Below are 13,124 nucleotides of genomic sequence, written 5' to 3'. Positions count from 1 at the left end.
TGGGTTTATGGTTCACCGCACAATCGCGGCCTGTCGCATCAGCAGCTGCCGCGAATCATCCCAGCAGGACACAAGGCACGCAAGCTGCACGGCGAGCGCCGGTCAGCGTCGAGACATCGGGCCAACCCCGATACTTCAGCACGCACGGCGTCCACTCGACTCGCCGACCTGACACCGTTTTAAGCGTTTTGTGGCTTGGAAGAGTAGGACCTCCAGGCGGGCTGGTACGCCCACGGGCGGAATGAGCGGTTTTCCAGGGTGGGACGAGACGCGGACTTCGAAACGCGCTCATCAAGGGAGTGTCTTTTACTTTACACTTTGTGTATATTCCGGTGCACGGTCACAACTTGGTCCCACCATTCGCGAGCGTTCTCTCGTCCTCTGGGCTTGACGTTGGGACTGCCCTGGACGAAAAACGCTGTAATTTATATTGTACGAGTTATTTGTAATGATTTTGTATTTTTTATTTGATGTATTGTCAGTTAGATGAACGTGAAACTATACGCTATAACTTATAATAGCAAATTACGCATTAAACAATTTGCGAATTGCCTTGAAAATGTGCTTCGTGTTGCTGCAAACATACACAAGACGGTTAGAAATGTAGTTTACGTAAGATTTAGTAGGGGGGGGGGCGAATAAAGAACCGCTTTCCTCCTTGCACCAGTTCTGCGGAGGAGGTGATAACCATGCCGGCTGTGCGCGTATGCGGAGCAACCCGCTTGCGCACAAATAACTAGCGGCACAGTGGTTTTTGGCCCCCCTTAGGCGGTGCAATGGCTGGCTCGAGCCCGCATTTCTGACGGTCGCAACACGTTTGCGACCTCACAAGTGAGATGCTTAAAAAAAAAAGAAAGAAAAACTGAGGACCTCTTTGGGGGGGGGGGGGGGAGGGGAGGAGGGGGAGCGATCGCCCCTTCTAACGAGGGATTACTGTACTTTTTAGATGCGACTGCATCTCATTCACTCGCCTTGTCCCTGCATCCGGCGTCGGCGTTGTTGTCGGCGTCCGCCCCTCCCCCATTCTCCTCACCGCGTGAGCTGCGCTCTCCGCCGCTCACCCCCTCTCCTCTCCGATAGCGAACACTCTCTCGCGCGGGGCATTGGATTGGATTCGATTGGATTGGCTTGGCTTGGATTAGATTAAAGTGGATTGTGTTGCGTCATAGCCGCGGCAGACGCACTGGCGCCGGCGCGTCCCCTCACCGTTATGCGCGCTATAAAACGCGGGGCCTGCGCCGCTCCGCTCCATCGTTCCAGCGCCGTTCCTCCGCTGTCCAACGCTGCAACGTAAACCCCCTATGCGTCGCATCTACACAGGGGTTCCCGCGAGGGGAGGTGGGAGTTTTTTCTACGACCTGAGGGGTCATATCTCCTTCGGGGTATAAATTTAAAAATTTAAATGGGATCAGGACATCCGGATACCCCCTCTGGATCCGCCAATGGTCCTGGGTGATACCCGAGGGCCCTCTGGTGGCGAACGCGTGCGGACTCAAGACCCGGACATGTCCCCAAGATGTGGTCCAGAGCAGTGGCGGATTAGGAAACTATGGGGCCCGGGGCTACTGCATCCTTGGGGCCCTGATGATGATGATGATGATGATGATAATGATTCCGCTTTAATATGCTAAAATTTTTGAAGCCCATGTTATAGATTATATATCAGTGATAGATTATACATAACTTTACGCTTTCCGGATGTCTAGTATTATGTAACGGATTTTATCAGACGTAAAAGTTAGTATGGTTTCATTGCCGGTTCACCACAGATTCACAATTAATCGAAGTGCCGTGTCGACCTGTACACGCAATGGTACAGAATAGTATTTTGTTACAAGAAGAATATTTTATTAATCCAGTAATGTTTTAGTTTTATTGTAAAGTTCTCCACCTGCAATATGGGAGGGCTCAATGTCGGCGCCGGCAGCTGTCACTCACAGACATCTGCCAAACAGTTAGCCGCCACGGCTTACGGGCCAAAATCCTGTAGGTTACCCGCGCAGACGAGAAAGCACGCGGCGGTTAGGACACGCGCCGCCTTTGAAGGAGTTTGGGGGAGAGGGGGGGCTCAGACGTGTCGCGCAACGCAACCTTCCTATCGCAGCACGATTAGCACAAAGACGACAAGCAGAAAAATGTCGCTTTTTGGCCTGGGGAGCGGTCCGCTTCGTGCGTGGGTTTGCGAATGGCCGTCGAACTTATTCAGCGGCGATGAACTCCTGTTCCGCAGCTGTGATGGTCTTGCTAGGCGGCAAGCCGTTACACATTAACGGGTCCCCTTTGGATTGGAGAGCGACAGGTGAGCACGAGAGATGGCATCAGTCAACAGTTTAATAAGGATAGAATGTCTCTGCTCACCCCCGCGCTGCTGCTCCCGTCGGTGCCGCGCTACAGTACCAGCAGTCAGTAGTTCGTTGTCGATCGGTCGGGTCGTTGTTCGGTCGTAACTGGCACTGGAAACACGCTGAAGCTTCTCGTCTAGATTCGGGGTCTACGACGGAGGCGAGTATGGGTGGACCTCTCGTTTTCGAGTCCTCAACACGTTTGCCGCATCCACTGTTTTTCCCGCGCTCCTTCGGGGGTTCCTCTCCTCCTGCCGTCGCGTCCAAGCGGGACCAGATCTGCGGGCCGCCCTTTGGTCCGCGTCATCCGCCGGCTCATTGCAAAGCGAAAAGCGCCCATGGGTACAAACAGCTTACCGTCCCCGAATCGCGGCGGAGGTCTGCTTTCAAGGCGTCATCGAAGAGGCCGTACGCAGGATGCGTTTTTAAGTGGACACAGCTTTCGTCATCTCCAAAGGAAACATACTTCGTTTTTGCTTTGTTTGGCGTCCACGCCAGGGCTCTTCACACCGCCTAGGCCTGCTGATTCCCCAGCTCGAAGGGAGCCGCTAGGGTCGGGCAGGTCCAGCGGCCTGTGCGTCCACACGGAGTGGCGCCTAGAGAATTACGCTACGAATGGAGTCACGCGGACATGTAGCTTCCGCAACGCTTGTTGCTCAGACAGCCTGCAGAGGCTACAGCACATATTCGCGGGCTGAAGCCGAATGACCCCGCGAGTGGCCTACACAAGCTTTGAACATTTAAATAACCATATATACGCTGACCACTCAGCGAGAAATATCGAGTCGATATCAATCGCGCTTATGCGATTCAACTAATTCACTACCTTTATTGAACGGGTCGTCTCTGCAATGACCTTCCTTGTCAAGCGCTATACATTGAAATTTCTAGCAGAAACTGTGTATGAGCCCGTAAGGTAGTGCTTAAGTTGTCAATAATTACATATAACATCCCTCAGGCTTAAACAATTCACAATGTTTTTCAGACATTATTTCATTATTCGCATGCCTGACCCTTTCTTATACGGAAACATGCGCGCGCCGAAACGTCCGCGTACTTAGATGTCTGTGTACCGAAAAGACTACCGAAACGACCTGTGCCGAAAAAGACCGGAGCCGGGCTCGGGGCCTTTTTTATGTGGCTTCTTAGGCCCGGTCAAGCTGTGTACCCCCGACTTATGAGAAGACGTACTTCTGAGAAGACGTACTTCTTCTCATAAACGTCGGGAAAACAAGGAAAAGGAGTAGGAATAACTAAGTTAAATTGAAATGGACTCGAAGGTTGTCAACCATAACGTGAGAGGCCGACCACTCCTTCCCACCTGTCAGGAGTTAGTCAGCTTCGGTGTGAAGGTGAGATTGTAGCTCCTACCTTCAACTTTCAATGCTGGCAGCGAGCACACTCAAGATATATATATTTTTTTCATATGATCGAGCGGGGCCCCTGACAGCTGGGGGCCCGGGGCTGCAGCCCCCTTAGCCCCCACCTTAATCCGGCCCTGGTCCAGAGTCGCTTCAGTGGCAGTGGCGTCATAGAAGGGGCATGCTTCGGGGGAACTTGCGTCCTCCACGAGGTCTCGATCACCGGGGTCAAAGCTGCACCCGCGCGGGTTCTCCGCAGCGCCACCTCCTCGCGGCGGATGAAACTAGAACCACTAGATGACGTTTATTTAGTGGCTCTAGGTTAAACCGCCAGAAAGTCCGTCCCACGCGGAGGAAGAAGCGCATGCGTGAAGCGCCGGAGAGACTCCTTGTGAATGACGAGGGCGTCACTCTTCGACAACTGTAGCAGGGGCAGCGGCCTAGCCAGCCTCTGGGATGGCAAGCCGCGTCCGCGTCGGTGTGGGCAGGTGTCGAACGTCCATTGCACAGAACCAAGCACCGCTAATTGGCATTGTAGATTCATTTCCGTGCCCCGTGTAGCGAACGAAGCGCCAGACAGTCTTAAGTATACGGCCCCTGCAGTTCCGGCACAAGACATCGAGCGCGGCCCCCACATCGGGGCCTCCCAACCAGCAGAAAACGTGGCCCGTCGCCTAAACACAACATCTCGCACACAGCCCCCAAATCGGGCCTCATGACCCAGACACCCAGACAGAGAGGGAGAGCCCGCCGCCCGGTGTCGATTGGACTCTGAGCCCTGGCTGAGAGCGAGGGAAGTGTAGGACGGACGGGCAGTGGCAAAAAGGAACGCGACGGACGAAGAGGTGAATTTTGTATGCGCAGCATTTAGTCTAATTAAAGCAGGTGTTTTATTTGCTTACTGGAAGTGCCGATGCTTGTTATTCAACGTCAAGGACACCCCGTTCGAGATCTCGAAGATTATAACCACGACGTTTGAGAGACCGAAAAGGCCATGACCGGTACGGTCTCACAGACTGTGAGGTGCTTGTTGTTACGTCGTGACATTTCCATAACCCGACACTGAGAAGATCGTCTGATTGCTATTATCCGCTCTAAAGAGCTTGATATAACTGGCTTTCCTTCTGTAAATGTCGTTGATCATCATCACCATCATCATCGTCATCACCATCCCCATTTGAAAGTTACGTGTGGTCGCAGTGTGGCTTTTGTTGTCCCTTCACTCGTGGAACGTACCCACGTGAGGCATTGCCTGCAACCGTCCCCGCTGGCCACGTATCTCGCGTTCTTCCGAAAGCACTGCGGTGGCTCCCGCGCCGCGCGCACTCGCAATTCTCCGAAAATGCTGTTGTCTTTTTTTTTTCGATGGGTAATAAGGCGCTAAAAATGTCTGCTTGTGGCTTAGGCTAGAACCTTACTACACTCGGGAACAAGTTAAGAACGGCCACGGAAGTTGCCGCTGTGCCTATAGCTCATCACTGCATCCGGTTGCTACTCCGTGCGGCGCAAGTAGCGCGTTACTGGGAATATTTTGAACATGGCACGAGCCGTGCCATGATTTTTTGGACATAATATGTTTAGAAACTACTGCAGCGACCTGAAACAAACTACGCTAGAAAAGGAAGACGATATCCCGCAGTCCTAAAGGCGCGCGCCGTTGGCATCCGGGTTCGTCACTAGGCGGAGTGATACTGTACATGAGCTATTGCCGTTACTAACTTGTTACCGAGTATACGAATTTTTACAACATTGGAAATATTGCCGCAAATATTCTCTCAACATCAAAATGCCCTCGTGTGGTATTTTGCCGTAAGTTGCTGCCACAGGAAGACGACGAAGTAGCGGCGCCCAGCACGAGACCACGAGCGCATGGGCTGGCAGATCCCGATTGGGCCACGTCAACTCCGGATGCGTCGACGTCTTCCTCACCATCGATAGCTGGCAATTGGCTCACTGTGGAGCAGCGCAGCCGGCGAGTCTTGCACGCAGCCCCGGCCACCCCGGCTGCGTCTCTGGCCGTTGTCCGTTCCTGCCATCCATTCGGCGCAGCATCCGCAGCTCACGACGGCACCGAATGGCGGCGCACGTCCAGCATCGGCGTAGGGTCGTCAACGACCGCCGACATGGCTGAACTCATTCGACCAGCCAGTGGATCGCGGTATCCCAGCACCGAAGGCTTAGCCCCCGGCCACCCCGGGAGGCACGCGCCCGGGCCCAGGAACTCCGCCGTCGGCAGCGGCTGCGGAGGACGACGAAGAGCCGCACGGCGGCCGTGCGACTCAGTGCCGTCTACCGCGGAAGGCATCTTCGCAGCGCACACCCTGCTGCCAGATACCGACTTGGCTGCCGCCTCTGCGGCCCGTCTCACCGGAGCCACATCCCTCGGCCAGCCTCCGCGGCGCTGCTCAGCCCTCCAACGGCCAGACGACCCTGTCCAGGATGTCGGACGCATGCCGGAAGATACCGAGGCCGTCACCCGAGGACGCGGGGACAGCGGCTGCCGCAACGGTCGCCGCGCCTGTCTACGCCCCCGGTTTCTCTGTTCATGGCTCACCACTCAATCGCGGCCTGTCGCATCAGCAGCGGCCGCGAATCATTCCAGCAGGACACGAGGCACGCAAGCTGCACGGCGAGCGCCGGTCAACGTCGAGATATATCGGGCCAACCCCGATACTTCAGCACGCACGCGTCGTCCTCTCGACTCGCCGACCTGACTCCGTTTTAAGCGATTTGTGGCTTGGAAGAGTAGGACCTCGAGGCGGTGTGGTACGCCCACTGGCGGAATTAGTTTGCCAAGCCGGCACAAGACGCGGACTTCGAAACGCGCATCAAGGGAGTGTCTGACTTTACACCTTGTGTATATTCCCGAGCGCGGTCACAATTTGGTGTCACCATTCGCGAGCGTTCTACCGTCCTCTGGATGTTAGGGTGGCCTAAGAGAAAAACGCTGTAATGTATATTGTACGGGTGATTTTATTGCGGATAATTATATTGGTAATTATTTTGTATTTTCATGTTTATTTGATGTATTACCAGTTCCATGAACGTGAAACCAATTGTGCACGTCGTACGTTAATTACACGCTAAATAAATTGCGAATTGCTCTGAAAATGTGCTTAGCGTTGCTGCAAACTGTGGGAAAACCGGAGTCCCGGCGCATTCCCCATTCCTCGCCACCCGCCGCCGAGGCAAGAGGGGAAGGTTCCCTCCCCTTTCTCAGGCGGCAGCGCGCTGCTTGTCGCGGCGGTGGCGCGCAATATGGGTAAGCAATGAAATTTACTTGAGGTACTTAGACATGGGTGTCCAACACTTTAAGGAAATAATTAAACATCTTTATTTGCTGCCGCAATATCCTGAAAAGTGATTAGCGATTCGTTTCAAGCCACTTATTTTTTTATTGCGCGAGTACGCGCCCTTTGGCTCAAACTAAGTGAAGTCAACCAGCCCCGTCTCCACAATGAAGGTCAGGAGGGGCCGGTACTGGGAACCGTGCGTCCAGCGGCGAAGGCCACATGGTCGTCCTGAGTCATACCCGAGGGCCCTCATGTGATGAACTCGTGCGGACTCAAGACCTGGACACGTCTCTAGGAGATGGTCGCTTCAGTGGCAAGGGCTTCACAGAAGGGGCATGCTTCAGGGGGAACTTGCGTCCTCCACAAGGCGGGCCAAAGCTGTAACCCGTGGATTCTCTGTAGCGCCACCTCCTGGTGCCGGGTTAAACCGGTTAAACCGCCAGGAAGGTCCGACCCACGCGAAGGAAGAAGGGCACGCGTGGAGTGCCGGAAAGACTCCTTGTGAATGAAGAGGGCATCACTCTTCGACAACTGTAGCAGGGGTAGCGGTCTAGTCACCCTCTGGGGTTGACAGCCCGTCAGGGACCGTGTGGACAGGCGTCGAACGTTGATTCCATAGAACTCGCACGGGGCATAGAGACGAGTTCACAATGCGATGCACATCGCAGGTCAAGAGCGTCAGCGTACGCGGCCGAGCTCTGTAGGCAGAACTGGCTTCAGATGTGCGATGCTCTTCAAGGAAGACTAAGTACATCCAAGACGTGGAACATCCTCCGCTACCTAATCGACCGTACTAAAAGTCGGAGTGAAACAAGTAAGACGATGCAAGCCATCATTCACCAATTCCCTGGCACGCAAGAAGACCTCTTACGGGAGCTACAGGCAAGATATTTTCCGCCTACACCCAGGGTGCAGTTGCCAGAGTACGGGGGATGCCCCAATTCAGATCTCGATAGCCCAATAACATCAGCTGAAGTGAGGGCGGCTTTGCTGAAGATCCGCCGGAACACGTCCCCTGGCATGGACCGCGTGTCGAACAAGGCCCTAAGAAACCTGGATGACGGCTCCGTGGAGGCTTTGACTACCTACATGAACGAGTGTTGGGAGAAGGGGGTGGTGCCACCGGCCTGGAAAGAAGCAGAGATTCGTCTCCTTCCAAAACCAGGCAAAACACCTTGCATGGATAATCTTCGCCCCATCTCCCTCACTTCGTGCATCGGAAAGCTTATGGAACACGTCGTTCTTAACCGTGTACAAAGGTTTCTTGAAACGACGGACCAAATGCCTCACTCGATGTTCGGTTTCCGCCCGCACCTCTCAGCTCAGGACGTACTGCTGCAGCTGAAGAAGGACATATTTGAGGCAGCCAGTCGCACCACACCCAAAGCGATCCTGGCTTTAGACTTGAAGGGTGCGTTCGACAATGTAACGCACGAAGCAATCCTCACAAATCTTGGCAACCTGGGTTGCGGGGAAAAGACGTACTCATTCATCAAGAATTTTCTGTCTGATAGGACTGCGATCATTAAGATTGGCGACATCCAGTCGTCTCCCATAAAGTGTGGCAGTCGTGGTACACCACAAGGGGCAGTGCTATCGCCTCTACTTTTCAACATAGCCATGATAGGCCTTCCCCGACAATTAGAGAAAATCCCCAACATTAAGCATGCCCTGTATGCGGACGATATAACGATCTGGATTGCCAAAGGCTCTCCAGGCGTTATGCAAGACAGCCTACAAATGGCAGCGGACGTCGTCCGCACCTACGCCAGCCGATGTGGTTTAACTTGTGCCCCGCAGAAATCGGAACTTATAATAGTACAAAAATGCCGCAGGGACGTTTCAGACATCAAAATTTGGCTCGATGGCATACTCATCAAACCGAAACCCTCAATCAAGATATTAGGAATGACATACCAGGAAAATTGCAAAAACACCCTGCTTCTCAACAGGCTCCAAGAAACCACGGCTCAAATTATTCGGATGCTGCGTAGGGTGGCGAACAGGAGCCATGGACTAAAAGAAAACGACATGGTCCGTCTTGTGCAGGCCTTCGTCGTATCCAGAATCGTTTACGTGGCTCCTTATGCGGTTTTGGGGACATCGGAGCGCGAAAAGCTAGACGTCCTTCTTAGAAAGGCATATAAACAAGCCCTGGCACTTCCTCCATGCACCTCTACGGTACGACTCACGGCTTTGGGACTGCACAACACCATCGAAGAGCTCATGGAGGCCCACCTAACGGCGCAGAAAGTAAGACTCGGAGCAAGCCCAACGGGTAGGGAAACGCTAGCTACGCTTGGTTACACGGCGCCGCACATCACGGAAAACGCAGTGGACATCCCGCCTGAACTAAGGACCAGAATTCTTGTCCGTCCAATACCCCGGAACATGGCCCCTCAACATCATGAGGGAAGACGCCTAGCAAGAGCAACTGCGCTGGAAAAACAGTACGGAGGACAAGACTACGTCGTATATACAGACGCGGCGGAATACGCGAGGTACGGGGTAAGATCGGCGGCCGTTACCTCCACAACCGACCTCCTTTCCAGTCTGACGCTTCGGTCGTCAAACACCCAGCAGGCTGAAGAGACGGCTATCGCCCTTGCCCTCTCCCAGACAAAGGCTAGCGTAATTATTACGGATAGCCAAGCCGCCTGCCGAGCATACCAAGCAGGTAGGGTGTCAAGACAAGCGCTTCGGGTTCTGCTTCAACGGCCACCGCAGAAGCAGGTCACAATCATTTGGACCCCGGCCCACTCTGCTCTTCGCGGCAACCAGACGGCACACGTCCTGGCCCGAGAACTCGCCCACCGGGCACCGCAAGAAGAGTCGGAGCGAACCTGGCAACCGCTCCTCACATACGCCGACATCACCCAACACTATCGACTAGCGAGACAACTCTATCCCCCAGTCACCGATCAGGCCACGAAAGAACAGGAAGTCATCCTGAGACAACTACAGACTAATACCTACCCCCACCCAACACGACTACACGCCATCCACCCTACTCTTTACGACCCCCTATGTACTCACTGCCAAGCACCAGGCACGCTGTACCATATTGTCTGGGAATGTCAACGGAACCCAGACCTTCCCCCCATCCCCAACCCCTCACGCGAGCAGTGGGAGAGTACGCTGGCCAGCTCTTCTCCTGAAACGCAGCTTCTGCTAGCGGAAAGGGCGAAGACAGCCGGTCGTACCAACGGAGTCTTGGACTGAAGACCCCGACCACAAATATGCTCACTTCAACTGTGATTAAAGTTTCTCTCTCTCTCTCTCTCTCTCGCAGGTCAAGTCGAGCAACTTGGCGACGCATCGGAGTTCTCAACTACCTGTGTGGAGTCTGTGTACAGGTGAAGGCGCGATGGCGGGTTTATGCGTAGGGGAGGATCTAACGAGGATAGTCAAGGATAACCTACAGCAGCTTCGACATTACAGCGCGCATGCGCACGACGACGAACGAACGAGGGGCGTACGTACGCTATGACGTCTCCTCATTTGGAGCAAATGTTGCCACAATACGGTGAACGCTGGAGTTTCTTTGTGGCCAATGTTGGCCAATCTCCCTGGTATGCTTGGCCTGACGAACGCACGCTCGAGGCGTGTGGCAAATGCTGGATATTCTTTTAAATGCAGAGCATTTCTTTAACTCACGATGTCATCCGTTCTTGGCGTCCGTAGTTGTCCGCATCGCTCGCAGGTGCGCCCTGTCGGCGCCATCGTGGCGTGATAAAGGCGGTTAATAGACCCTATGCGAAATTGCTTGGTGATCTAGCAACACTGATGTAAACGAGACCGTCGGCCATATTGGTACGGGCGCCGATCGGGAAGTCCCGTATTGTTTACTGTGGAAGAGTAGGTGACGGTAACGCGGTATGGCTCAAACTGGACGGTGTTTTCCGGCTCTCGACCGCGGATTGTGGACGAAGGACTTGCCTGCGCTGCCGAGTGTGTTTGAAGACTCATACCACTCGGGGTGCCGCGCCAAAGACCCATCCGAGCGGCAGCGAAGCAGGGCATGCCGCCTAGCCACCGAGGCGCATTGCTCGCCTTCATCGGTGCGGACAAACATGTGCGACTCGCAGTAAGTAAATCCTTCTTTGTTTTTACTTGACGCGAGTTAACCGGTATGAGCATTTGTAGAGCACTTTGTTCATTGTTGTTTACCACGCAAATGCGTAGCGGCGACCCTGTTGCAGTAACCCTGAAAGAGACAATCGCTAAACCGTACCGCTAGTGGGTGGATTAGGTGTTTTCAAATGCTGTACATGGAATTTACGGGATGATTTTTGGCGAAGATGTTTAAGGAAAGGTTGCGGCCGTTTCCCGTGACGGTCGTCCGCCCGCGCGTGTGCCGCAAAGCAATCGTGCTTTGCGGTGAAGTCAACTACAAAAGCGCACATACGCCTTGAGTTTTCTTTTTTTGTGTGTGTTCATTATTTATTGCGCATGCTCTGCGCAAAAATCTGTTTGTGTGTCTTTCTTCTCCCTTTTTGGCGGTGGGGTGGTTGTGTTTGTTTCTAAAGCGCATGTTTTTTGTGTGCACGAATAGATAATACAGTAAAACCTCGTTAGCTCGAACTCACTGAACTAGAAGATTTTTTTTAATTCGATGGGTCATCGGTATAGCCCGAATGTTTACCTGTTTATCTCGAAAGATTCTGGAAGTGAGTTCCAGATAATCATATTATTGCTTGCTTAAGTTATGACGAACACGATTATGCGGGTACTGGTATACATCATTACCTACACTGAGGTTTTTGAATGTTAACCTTCCTTCTCTTGAAAAATGCATTAACAAAGCATGCAGATATACTTGCACGCTCGAACTTGACAAACAATTTTGACATCATTGCTATTTGAGGTGCAGATTATTGCCCTTGCAACAGTGTTAAGCAAGACACAAAATCTGGTCATTTTGAGTCTGTTCCTTGCTGCCACTGCTTTCTGCTCTGTCCCTTTACCATAAACTGTAGCGGACTAATCCTGTTCTTCCCTGAGTGTTATTTACTGATACTCTCTCTGTTCTTGCAGGTTGGGCCTCACCCATGTGCTCAGCAGCTGCTTTCGCTCCCAGAAGAAAAGTGGCCGGCCCTATGTTGTGTGCCTCACCTTTGAGACGGACAGTGGGGCGATTGGGGAGGCATCGTGCGAGTGCCCGGCGGGTTGCAGTGGAGCATGGAGTCACATCCTGGCTGCTGTGCACCTACTCGCCCTCTTGCAAGCCGAAGGTTTTAAGAGGCGCCACCGGAGCTTGCGTGCACTGAGCTGCCACAACAGTGGGGACGTTCGAGACAGGAGGGTATCAAGCCAGCGAGTGTCCAAAACATTGACTGGAGAAGCCCGCGATAAAATGGCCCCTCCCTTCCCTTTCCAATGCGTCTGTTCGATGCACGTCGAGTACAGGAGCAATACGAGCAGCAACAAAGTGCCCTGCAGGCGCTTGGGAGAAAACTTGGTAGCCTTGGGAATTAGTTTTTTGCCCCAGTTGTGCTGGCCTCCCGCTCCCCCCCCCCCCCCAGTGACAGCAACAAGGACTAGCATGGCACCTGAAGGGTCACCTATGAGCTACCAGCAAGCATTCATGCCACATTTCGCCGTGGTCATCTCGCAAGCACGCAGAGGCTGGGCAACGTCGTGTTTACTAGACCGCGACATGCAGGGGTGCGCGAATGCTTCTTTTTGTTCCATTTCTATCTACAGTAATATCCACAAAAACGCAAAAGCACTAAAGCTGATGCGCGGCGGCCTGATGCAACTGTGGCCGTTTTCTTTTTTCTTTTTGAATAAAACTTGAAAATTGTCTCAGCTACCTACATCAATGGCCACTATCATTACGTCGGAGGCATGCCTGCAGCATGTGACAAACTAGAGGAGTGAGTGTATTTTAGTCGCAAAATATTCGACAGTAAATACATCGTTGCTGGAATGACAATGGGCACCAAGTTAACTTGACGTTACAACAAACCTTTCAGCCCAGCAAATCGGGAACCAAGTGCAAAAGCTCGAATTTTCCACCGTTAGATCATCATAAAACTGTGTTCGCCACTTCTGCAACGACACGCGGCTAAATGCAACGTAAAGAAACCAGCAACACACTCCCATACCGTGCGCGCCCGCCACAG

Source organism: Haemaphysalis longicornis, unplaced genomic scaffold, assembly GCF_048455015.1.
Source record: "Haemaphysalis longicornis isolate Haplotype H1 unplaced genomic scaffold, Haemaphysalis longicornis Haplotype H1 scaffold_6, whole genome shotgun sequence".
Classification (NCBI taxonomy): domain Eukaryota; kingdom Metazoa; phylum Arthropoda; class Arachnida; order Ixodida; family Ixodidae; genus Haemaphysalis; species Haemaphysalis longicornis.
The sequence above is the reverse complement of the archived record's forward strand: the minus strand, read 5'-3'. Positions refer to the sequence as shown.